This window comes from Oncorhynchus tshawytscha, linkage group LG34, assembly GCF_018296145.1.
Source record: "Oncorhynchus tshawytscha isolate Ot180627B linkage group LG34, Otsh_v2.0, whole genome shotgun sequence".
NCBI lineage: Eukaryota > Metazoa > Chordata > Actinopteri > Salmoniformes > Salmonidae > Oncorhynchus > Oncorhynchus tshawytscha.
The window spans coordinates 5,959,882-5,972,395 of NC_056462.1; positions in this window are offsets into that span (position 1 = coordinate 5,959,882).

The window sequence follows — 12,514 nt, forward strand, 5'->3', positions numbered from 1 at the left end:
TTGCAATGTACAACAATGATGGGAAATGCCACACATTTGCTTATTTCATGCCCTCCACTATGCCTGCTTTCAGTTTCTGTTACTGTGTCCTACAGTCGATATCATGATGAAGAATTGTGAATGATAAAAGAAAAACCCTCTGACTCACATTTTACTTTTGGGCACAAGAAATAGTGCTTACATTTTCAACATTGATGACCAATACATATCTCTTCTAAAAAAAATAATGTTTTACTCGAAACAATACTAAAATATGTTACCAACCACGGCAGTATGACATTATAGTGTGGAAGTACCGGTGCGTAAATAAACAAGCCTTACCATTGGCCATTGTAGCTGTGCCGTTGCCATTTTGCAGAGGGTTTGTGAAGAGTACTCATCAACCTCATATGTTCCTCTTTTAACTTGAACTGTATTTATACTAAATCAATAGGGGAGGTCCAGAAGGGGAGGTCCTTATTTCCCATTCGATCACAACTATTATCAACAAAGTGTCTGGGGTAACACGAGTTAGGCATAAGGTTAGCGGTGTGGTTAAGGTCAGGGTTAATGTTGGTGTTAAAGGTTCAAATTACATTTTTATCAAAATTGTAGAAATAGGCGGGGTTTATGATTTTCTGATTGTGGTAACTAGAGAAGACCCTTTAATTAGTGTATTTGCTCGACGGTCGGTTTGGCCAGAGCCGCATTCAGCAGGACACTACAGTGAGCATAATAAATTAAACGGAAACGGTGCTGTTCTGAACGACCAGTTGAAGAATGTTACGTGATTATGGTGTTGTGGCAGTGTGTGCTAATATTTCCTCTAAATGCATATTAATCAGTAGTAACCACTATAGATTCCAAATATACGAGGGGCATTGTAGAAGCAGTCTCATTCTGTGCTGCTTGGAGTAAACGGCAGACCGTATCATCTCAAATGTTAAACCCCGGCACGCTTGTCCTTTGGAAATTGGTGTGCATTTGCCATTATTACTGGTGGAGTACGTATGTCAAATCTACTCTTCTCAACCATAGAGTTTCTCTTTCTGTTCCTTTGAATGTAAACCCCCTTTTAAATACCTTTAATCTACAAGGGGAAATCCAAGCCATGTCCATTTAAGGAACACCACACTTTCCTTTTGGTACTTTTGGCACCATCCTCTTTGTCAGGTGATTTGCAGGAAGACTGTCCTTCTACTGCTACTAGAACAGGTGACAACCAAATGAGTGAGCATCAACAGCTCTTGCTGCTGGTGATTCTCTGATCCACCTCTACGCAGACGACACCATTCTGTATACATCTGGCCCTTCTTCGGACACTGTGTTAACTAACCTCCAGACGAGCTTCAATGCCATGCAACTCTCCTTCCGTGGCCTCCAACTGCTCTTGAAACGCAAATAAAACTAAATGCATGCTATTCAACCGATCATTGCCCGCACCTGCCCGCCCATCCAGCATCACTACTCTGGACGGCTCTGACTTAGAATACGTGGATAACTACAAATACCTAGGTGTCTGGCTAGACTGTAAACTCTCCTTCCAGACTCACATTAAGCCTCTCCAATCAAAAATGTAATCTAGAATCAGCTTCCTATTTCGCAACAAAGCTTCCTTCACTCATGCTGCCAAACATACCCTATGTAAAACGGACCATCCTACCGATCCTTGACTTCGGCGATGTCATCTATAAAATAGCCTCCACCACTCTACTCAGCAAACTGGATGTTGTCTATCACAGTGCCATCCGTTTTGCCACCAAAGCCCCATACACTACTCACCACTGCGACCTATACGCTCTCTCGTTGGCTGGCCCTCGATTCATACTCGTCGCCAAACCCACTGGCTACAGGTTATCTGCAAGTCTCTGCTAGGTAAAGCCCCGCCTTATCTCAGCTCGCTGGTCACCATAGCAGTACCCACTCGTAGCATGCGCTCCAGCAGGTATATCTCACTTGTCACCCCCAAAGCCAATTCCTCCTTTCTTCCAGTTCTCTGCTGCCACTGACTGGAACGAACTGCAAAAATCACTGAAGCTGGAGATTCCCATCTCCCTCACTAGCTTGTAGAACCAGCTGTCAGAGCAGCTCAAAGATCACTGCAACTGTTCATAGCCCATCTGCATACAGCCCATCTATCTACCTCATCCCCATACTGTATTAATTTATTCTGCTCCTTTTGCACCACAGTATTTCTACTTGCACATCCATCTTTTGCACATCTACCATTCCAGTGTTTAATTGCCATATTGTAATTACTTCGCCACCATGGCCTATTTATTGCCTTAACTCCCTTATTTGACCTAATTTGCACTCACTGTATATAGACTTTGTTTTCTTTTTTTCTACTGTATTACTGACTGTATGTTTTGTTCATTCCATTTGTAACTCTGTGTTGTTGTATGTGTCGAACTGCTATGCTTTATCTTGTCCAGGTTGCAGTTGTAAATGAGAACTTGTTCTCAACTAGCTTACCTGGTTAAATAAAGGTGAAATAAAAATTAATTAATTAACAGATCATTAGATTTGTGCAGCACCTACGCTAGCTCAGGTCGATGTGGCAAAAAGTGTGGTTCATTTATTTTCTGAACAAGTTCTTGGCCAATGTTTTATCATGAAAATTTCACCAAACACAGATGGCATACACTTGAAATAATTAGGTATTTATTTAAGGGTGAATAAAATGTCCATATACGCAGATAAAATATGTTTCAGTCACTTACAAGCATTTCACTACACTCGCATTAACATCTGCTAACCATGTGTATGTGACAAATTAAATTTGATTTGATTTGAACATCGTTTATTTTGTTCATCATCCTCCTGATTGGCTAGCCTCATTGGTTGTCATTGAAAATATATAGTATTTTTACAATAAAGTAAGAAATCAGTACTGAGCTATTTCTGATATAGTAGTAGCCCACTCTTAATCGACAATGGTTTATCAAAATGATCAGTAAAACCTCACAAATGATACATTTAACTTGGTGAACTAACTCACATTGATTGGTGACCGGTGTATAGTATAGCTAGGCAAGAGCAAAACAAGACAGTTAAATCAGTCAATCAATCAAATGTATTTAGAAAGCCAATGTCACAAAGTGCTTATTCAGAAACCCAGCCTAAAACCCCAAACAGCAAGCAATGCAGATGTAGAAGCACGGTGGCTAGGAAAAACTCCCTCAAAAGGCAGGAACCTAGGAAGAAACCTAAAGCAGAAACAGGCTCTGAGGGGTGGCCAGTCCTCTTCTGGCTGTGCTGGATGGAGTTAAAGTAACTGCCCAGTGAAAAACTCACTTTTAAAAGTTCATATTCTCATATATCCAAATATATCCAAATGATGTTGTTGATTTGTCCAATACTTGTGTTTGTGGCCAAAGCATAAATTGGAGAAAAAAAACATGAAAAAAAAATATTCACAATTGTTTCTCAAACAGGCTGTTTAAAAAATGCTTGCTACAGTATGTCCTCATATAAATAATGTTATCTCCCTGAGGAAGATGAGCTGGCCAATCAGCAGTCTTACTCGCGTGAATATTCTTTATAAACGGTATACGTCGACACCTTTCTGATGTTGGTGTACGCCCACAACACTCCAACACAGAAAATATGCTTTTTAACATACTTTTAACATACTCAATTACTATTACTATACTATAGAAAAACTATTTAGCTCATATTGTAAGTAATTGTAGAACATATTTCATAGAAGTCTGGAAACACTGGACAGTTACTTTAACATAAAGGACAAAGATGCATTAACATTATTCATTGTGCATTCTCCCTCAGCAAGCTACAACATCACAGTGGTTGGTATTCTAAACGATAAAGAATCTACTATGTAGTGCAAAAAGAACACCCGATATGGCTAATGCAAATATTCTTTATAGATCACAAATTAATTGACAGATATTGTTCATATTGCATGAGAAGGGAAAGATCAACGGAAACAGCCCTCCTTCACATCTATTGCTGCACTTTTACTCCACATCTACCCTCCAAGACACCTCTGAAAAGTGATGAAGGTAGCCCCATTCTTCACCCCCAGCTCTCCCAGGCTCTGGTGCCCCTGGACGGGCTTGCCATTGTAGGCGAGGTTCAGGCTTCCCGTCAGGTCAGGCCGCTTCTGTAGGAACCTCCTCTGAAGTTTGCCGATGGTGTCTGTGCTCTTGAGGAGCAATGGAACTATTTTCCCATCTGAGCCGTTGAGCACAGTGACAGTGAAATGGGAAGCTCAGGTCGGTTTCGTGTCTTCGACAACCAGAAGAGAGGTGTGAGATGCATTCAGGAATGTTGGATTGTACGGAACAGGGATCGGTGGGTCTCCTCTGGGACAATGCTGGAGTCTAACAAGTAAGGCCTGGAACAGAGAGAGAGAAAGATAGAGGGGGGGGGGGTAAAGAGAGAAAGAGTGTGTGTGAGATGAGAGTGATGGCATAAGTATAGGCTATATAATCAAGAACGTTGAGGTTGTTAATCCTCTTCCTCCTTTTCTGATACACTACATCAAGAAACATCACTTTTGCAATAAAAAAAAATGCCAGAATATGCCACAGATTTTTTCATTTCATGCACTGCTCTATGCCTGCTTTCAGTTTCTGGTACTGTGTCATACAGATGATACCCTGATAAAAGAAAAACCCTCTCACACACATTTGACTTTTTGGCACAATAAATAGTGCTTACAATTTCACCATTGTTGACTAATACATATGTCTTCTAAAAACAAAAACTCTAAACCATACTATGTTGCCAATCACTACAGCTTTAACATCTATGACATTATCGTGTGGAAGTACTTTTGCATGAAGAAAACTATAGTATTGTGTAGAAAAACACCTCATAGCCTTACCATTGGCCATTGCAGCTTTGCCGTTGCCATTTTGCAGAGGGTTTGTGAAGAGTACTCATCAACCTTATCTTTTCTTCTTTCACCTTGGAATGTGTGACTGTGACTGTGTGTGGCTGTAACTTATTCTAAATCTGTAGGGGAGGTCCAAAAGTGTCAGAAGCCAGAATGAAGTCCCTAGATCCCCAAAAGTTAATTATTCTACCATTTTGCCACCATTCCCTTCTCTGGAGTATAGCCAGCATGATCCTATTTGTCAGGTGATTTCCACAAACTGTCATGACTCCTGGTACCAGTTCCATCAGATAGGCAAAGGTCATAGAGTTATAACTCTCTAACAACAACAACCTGCACCAGGAACAAAGCAACAAAAAGCACCTGAATGCCAAGTTGTTGTGAGTTGTTAATCACTGGCTGACTTACCATTAGGCAGAATAGGCAATTGCCTCAGGTCTCACATCATCAAGAGACCTCCTGAGCTCGGCATCATAATTCAAAATATAACAGTAACATTGCTTTTATATGTACATTCTCCACTTGAACCGCACCCATGCTGATATTCAATCCAAACCTCCAAAAGAATGAAGAATTGTTGAGAAGGATTATTGGGAGTGATAGCAGTTTAAGACATGAAGGCCAGTCAATGCGGAACATTTCAAGAACCTACAAAGTTTCTTCAAGTGCAGTCGTAAAAACCATCAAGTGCTATGATGAAACTGGCTCTCATGAGGACAGACACAGGAAAGGAAAACCCAGAGTTACCTCTGCTCCAGAGAATAAGTTCGTTAGAGTTACCAGCCTCAGAAATTTCAGCACAAATAAATGCTTCACAGATTTCAAGTAACTGACACATCTCAACATCAACTGTTCAGAGGAGACTGTGTGAATCAAGCCTTCATGCAACGGCTGTTGGAAGGAGAGGACCAATGTGCAGTGTGGTATGTGTCCATATTTATTTAATGAACACTGAAATCACAAAAATAACACCGCAACCGACCGAAACAGTTCTGGCTGGTGCAGACACACAACAGAAAACAACTACCCACAAATCATAGTGGGAAAACAGGCTGCCTAAGTATGGTTCTCAATCAGAGACAACGATAAACAGCTGCCTCTGATTGGGAAACAAAACAAGGCCAAACACAGAAATACAAAAACATAGAACAACACATAGAATGCCCAACCCAACTCACACCCTGACCAAACTAAAATAGAGACATAAAAAAGGAACTAAGGTTAGGACGTGACACTTCATGGTTGAAATGCTGCAAAGAAGCCACTACTAAAGGACACCAATACAAAGAAGAGACTTGCTTGGGCCAAGAAACACAAGCAATGGACATCAGACAGTGGAAACCTCTCATTTGGTCTGCCATGTCTTTGTGAGATGCAGAGTAGGTGAACGGGTGATCTCTGCATGTGTGGTTCCCACCGTGAAGCACGGAGGAGGAGGTGTGATGGTGTGGGGGTGCTTTGCTGGTTACACTGTCTGTGATTTATTTAGAATTCAAGGCACACTTAACCATGATGGTTATCACAGCATTCTGCAGCGATATGCCATCCCACCTGGTTTGTGCTTAGTGGGACTATCATTTGTTTTTCAACAGGACAATGACCCAAAACACACCTCCATGCGGTGTAAGGGCTATTTGACCCAGAAGGAGAGTGATGGAGTGCTGCATCAGATGACCTGGACTCCACAGTCACCCAACCTCAACCCAAATTAGATGGTTTGGGATGAGTTTGGAGAAGGTCAGGAGAAGCCTACTTCTGCAATGCCTTTCATAGATTTGGAAACTGTAGTGGCAGCTATGTATTGCACTTTGTGACATCTGCTGATGTGAAAAGGGCTTTATAAATACATTTGATTGATTGATTGATGTGGATTTTCACGCTGTTACCATTGTCATGACGTTGGCCTGGGGGGTTGGTTTATGACAGTCATAAATACCTCTTCCTCCCTTTTCCCTTTTCTAATCTACTGAGGTTACATTTTTTTTAAACTTGGTTAACATAGAGATTCTGGGAACATCTGTAGGTGGTGGGAGATGAACTATATTCTGGTAATCCGAACAATTGAACATATTGTTTGTTCGTTTGTTCTTCTTCATTAAAGAACATGAGTAACCACCACGCTGCATTTTAGTCCGCTCCTCTTTCAACAGACGAACGCCGTTACACATATGCAGTGGTACTTAATGAATATGATGTCAGTTCGGTTGTCATCTGAGACATTCTCATCAATGATAAGATGACATTAACTCTACAAATCAAATCAAATCAAATTTTATTTGTCACATACACATGGTTAGCAGATGTTAATGCGAGTGTAGCGAAATGCTTGTGCTTCTAGTTCCGACAATGCAGTAATAACGAACAAGTAATCTAACTAACAATTCCAAAAAAACTACTGTCTTATACACAGTGTAAGGGGATAAGGAATATGTACATAAGGATATATGAATGAGTGATGGTACAGAGCAGCATAGGCAAGATACAGTAGATGATATCGAGTACAGTATATACATATGAGATGAGTATGTAAACCAAGTGGCATAGTTAAAGTGGCTAGTGATACATGTATTACATAAGGATGCAGTCGATGATATAGAGTACAGTATCTACGTATGCATATGAGATGAATAATGTAGGGTAAGTAACATTATATAAGGTAGCATTGTTTAAAGTGGCTAGTGATATATTTACATCATTTCCCATCAATTCCCATTATTAAAGTGGCTGGAGTAGAGTCAGTGTCATTGACAGTGTGTTGGCAGTAGCCACTCAATGTTAGTGGTGGCTGTTTAACAGTCTGATGGCCTTGAGATAGAAGCTGTTTTTCAGTCTCTCGGTCCCAGCTTTGATGCACCTGTACTGACCTCGCCTTCTGGATGACAGCGGGGTGAACAGGCAGTGGCTCGGGTGGTTGATGTCCTTGATGATCTTTATGGCCTTCCTGTAGCATCGGGTGGTGTAGGTGTCCTGGAGGGCAGGTAGTTTGCCCCCGGTGATGCGTTGTGCAGACCTCACTACCCTCTGGAGAGCCTTACGGTTGAGGGCGGTGCAGTTGCCATACCAGGCGGTGATACAGCCCGCCAGGATGCTCTCGATTGTGCATCTGTAGAAGTTTGTGAGTGCTTTTGGTGACAAGCCGAATTTCTTCAGCCTCCTGAGGTTGAAGAGGCGCTGCTGCGCCTTCCTCACGATGCTGTCTGTGTGAGTGGACCAATTCAGTTTGTCTGTGATGTGTATGCCGAGGAACTTAAAACTTGCTACCCTCTCCACTACTGTTCCATCGATGTGGATGGGGGGGTGTTCCCTCGGCTGTTTCCTGAAGTCCACAATCATCTCCTTAGTTTTGTTGACGTTGAGTGGAAAGTCTACAGCGGAAAGTCTACACATCAGATTTATCGGATTCACATGGAATTGTTGTTCAATTTAAATGTTTGAATATTAAATTATTTGTGATGGGATGAAATGTGATTTTAGCTTCTAAAATGTGAGATTTGGATTTTCATAAAATGGGGAGGGCTGCTCAATCAGTGGCTCTCCCCTGTGAAGGGACAAGGGCTATAAAACGTTTCAAACGCACCCTCCTCTCCCTTCCTATAAGCCCTTGACAACAGAATAACTTCCTGTTCCGAGGATATGAGGGCGACGGTCCTATGTCAGAATGGTTCAGATAATAACTACAGAATGAAGCCTCATGTGACCTCTTCAACTCTTTCACTTTCTCAGGCAAACAAACACACACACGCAGTCAAGATCTCTGCACGTATTTGCTTCACATTATCATGCTGATGCATTAAAGTAATGATAGATTGTCATTTCTCTTTGGTTATTTGAGCTGTTCTTGCAATAATATAGTCTTGGTCTTTTACCAAATGGGACAATCTTCTGTATACCACCCCTACCTTGTCACTACACAACTGACTGGCTCAAACACATTAAAAAGGAAAGAAGTTCCACAAATGAACTTTTAACAAGGCATACCTGTTAATTGAAATGCATTCCAGGTGACGACCTCATGAAGCTGGTTGAAAGAATGACAATAATGTGCAAAGCTGTCATTAAGGCAAAGGGTGGCTACTTTAAATAATCTAAAATCTCAAATATCTTTTGATTTCTTGAACACTTTTTTGGTTACTACATGATTCCATGTGTTATTTCATAGTCTTGATGTCTTCACTATTATTCTACAATGTAGAAAATAGATTAAATAAAGGAAAACCCTTGAATGAATAGGTGTGTCTATACTTTTGGCTGGTACTGTATATGTTTCTCGTTCTGTTCCTTTGAAGATATGGATTTATTTTACACCTTTAATCTGCAGGGGGAAATCTAATCCAAAGGGAATCCCCTTCGTGTCCATTAAGGAACACCACACTTTCTTTTGGTACTTTTGGAACAGCCATTTCCTGGAGTGTAGCCAGCACCATCCTCTTTGTCAGGTGATTTCCATGAAGACTGTCATTTTACTGATACTAGAATAATTGACAACTGAACGAGTGAGTATCAGCAGATCATTAGATTTGTGCAGCACCTACGCTAGCTCAGGTCGATGTGGCAACAAGGGGGGTTCATTTATTTTCGGAACTAGTTATTGGCCAATGTTTTATCATGAAAATGTTACCAAACACAAATTGCATATGCTTTAAATATTTAAGTGTTTATTTAATGAAGGGTGAATACAATGTCCATTCCGTATATGCAGATAAAATAAATACACGTTTAAACATTATTTATTTTGTTCATTATCCTTCTGATTGGCTAGCCTTTTTGGTTGTCATTGAAAACATATTTCTAGTTACAAAAATATTTGTTGTTACAGTAAAGTAAGAAATACAGTAGTCTTTAAACAACAATTGTATATAAAATCTATCAATAAAACCTCACAAACGGCACATTTAACGTGGTGAACTAAATCACTTGATTGGTGACCGGTTTATCGTGCACTTTGTTAGCTAGTACCAGGCAAGAGCAAAACAAGACAAACATATTTATAAAGCCCTTTTTAAATCAGGCAGATGTCACAATGTGCTTATACATAAACCCAGACTTAAACATCAAACCGTAAACAATGCAGATGTAGAAGCACGGCTAGTAAAAACTCGCTAGAAAGGCAGAAACCTGGGAAGAAATCTAGAGAGGAACCAGGCTCTGAGGGGTGGCCAGTCCTCTTCTGGCTGTGCCTGGTGGAGTTAATGTAACTGCCCAGTGAAAATCTCACTCTTAAAAGTTCAGTTTCTGATTTGTCCCGTACATATTTGTGGCCAAAGCAAAAATTGGAGAAAAAAACACTTTGAAAACCCCATCTCAAACTTGTACCTCAAACAGGCCATTTAAGAAACTCTTGCCATTTCCTCATATGAATTATTTCCCTGAGGAAGATGAGCTGGCCAATCAGCCGTCTACTCAAGTTAATATGTTTAATGACCGGTGTACGCCCACACAATTCCAACACAAAAAAAGCTGCTTTTTAACATACTTAATTCTCATTTTTTGGAATGAAAACAATTTCACTCTTATTGTAAGTATTTATAGGTCATATTTTATAGAAGTATGGGAAAGACTGGACAGTTACATTAACATAAAGAAAGGAAAGAGATGGCTTGACATTATTCATTGTGAATCCTCCCTCAGTAGGCTACAGTATCACATTGGTTGGTATTTGAATCAAGAAAGCATATATTATGTTGTGCAAAAAGAACACCTGATATGTCTAATGCAATTGTTCTTTGTAAATTACAAAATCATTAACAGATAATGCTTGTATATTATTTCATACCATGGGATAGATAAATGGAATCAGCCCTCCTCCACATCTATTGCTCCACGTCTACTCCACGTCTACCCTCCACGACATCTCTGAAAGGTGATGAAGGTAGCCCCATTCTTCACCCCCAGCTCTCCCAGGCTCTGGTGCCCCTGGACGGGCTTGCCGTTGTAGGCGAGGTTCAGGCTTCCCGTCAGGTCAGGATGCTTCAGTAGGAAACTCTTCTGAAGTTTGCCGATGGTGTCTGTGCTCTTGAGGACCAATGGGACTCTTTTGCCGTCTGTGCCGTTGAGCACGGTGACAGTTAACCGGGAGGATCGGGTCGATTTATGGTTTTGGACAACCTGCAGAGAGGCGTGAGTTGCGTTCAGGAATGTTGGATCGCACGGAACAGGGATCGGTGAGTCTCCTCTGGGACAATGCTGGCGCCTAACAGGTAAGGCCTGGGACAGAGAGAAAGGGGGGGGGGTGGAGAGAGATAGTGAGTATGCGTGAGATCAGAGAGATATGTCATACATATAGGCTATATCATGAAGAGCGTCGAGGTTGTAAATGCTCTTCCTCCTTTTCTGACACACTACATCAATTAACATCAATTTTGCTATATAAAAAAATGCAGAATATGCCACAGATGTGTTTATTTTATGCACTGCACTATGCATGCTTTCAGTTTCTGTTACAGTCAGTCATGCAAATGAACAGAGTTTATACAATGCTAAACAAATATGAATTATAAAAGGTTACGTACTCCCTTACACACATTTTACTTTTGGGCACAAAAAAAATGGCTGTCACATTTTCAACATTTATGACCAATACATACAGTATCTCTTTAAAAAAACTCAAATCAATGCTATGTTACTAACAACTAAAACTTTAACATCTATGATATTTTATTTTGGAAGTACTATTGCATGAAGAAAACTATAATAATGTGTAGTTAAACACCTAATAGCCTTACCATTGGCCATTGTAGCTGTGCCGTTTCCATTTTGCAGAGGGTTTGTGAAGACTACTCATCAACCTTATATGTTCCTCTTTTAACATGAACTGTATTTAAATCAATAGGGGAGGTCCAGAAGCTGCAGAAGCCAGAGGGAAGTCCCTAGATCCCCAAATTCAAAGTGTATTTGCATTTAGCCACCATTCCTCTCTCTGGAGTATAGCCAGCATGATCCTATTTGTCAGGTGATTTCCACAAACTGTCGTGACTCCTGGTACCAGTTCCATCAGATAGGCAAAGGTCATAGAGTTATAACTCTCTAACAACAACAACCTGCACCCGGAGGAGAGCAACAATAAATACCTGGTTATTGGGAGTGATACACAACAGTTTACTGCATCAAATCAAATGTATTTATACAGCCCTTCTTACATCAGCTGATATCTCAAAGTGCTGTACAGAAACCCAGCCTAAAACCCCAAACAGCAAGCAATGCAGGTGTAGAAGCACGGTGGCTAGGAAAAACTCCCTAGACCGGCCAAACCCAAAACCATCAGCATGATAATGTGGCACAGATATGTGCAGAGACCTTGACCTGTGTGTGTGTGTGTACGTGTGTTTGCCTGAGAGAGAACGGGAAAGAGATAAATAGGTCATATGACTGTTAACAACAATAATAAAACAACTGTGGAAACAACTGCATTTCTAGCCCTCATTTCTTTGAAATCACAAGTTTAGCTTGGACTATGTCTATACATTAGTGTTTTAAAAGTCAATAAAATGATTGGTATCACTAATGTATTTGGTAAGCTTATTTCCTATTCGAGCAAAACTGTTATCAACAAGTGTCTGGGGTAACATGAGTCCTAACCTCGACTCAGTACTCAGTCCCGGTCATGCCTAATTGTCTGTGCTGCATTATTTGTCAAGCAGTGTTAACAGCATGAAACTCCACGAAAACATTTAT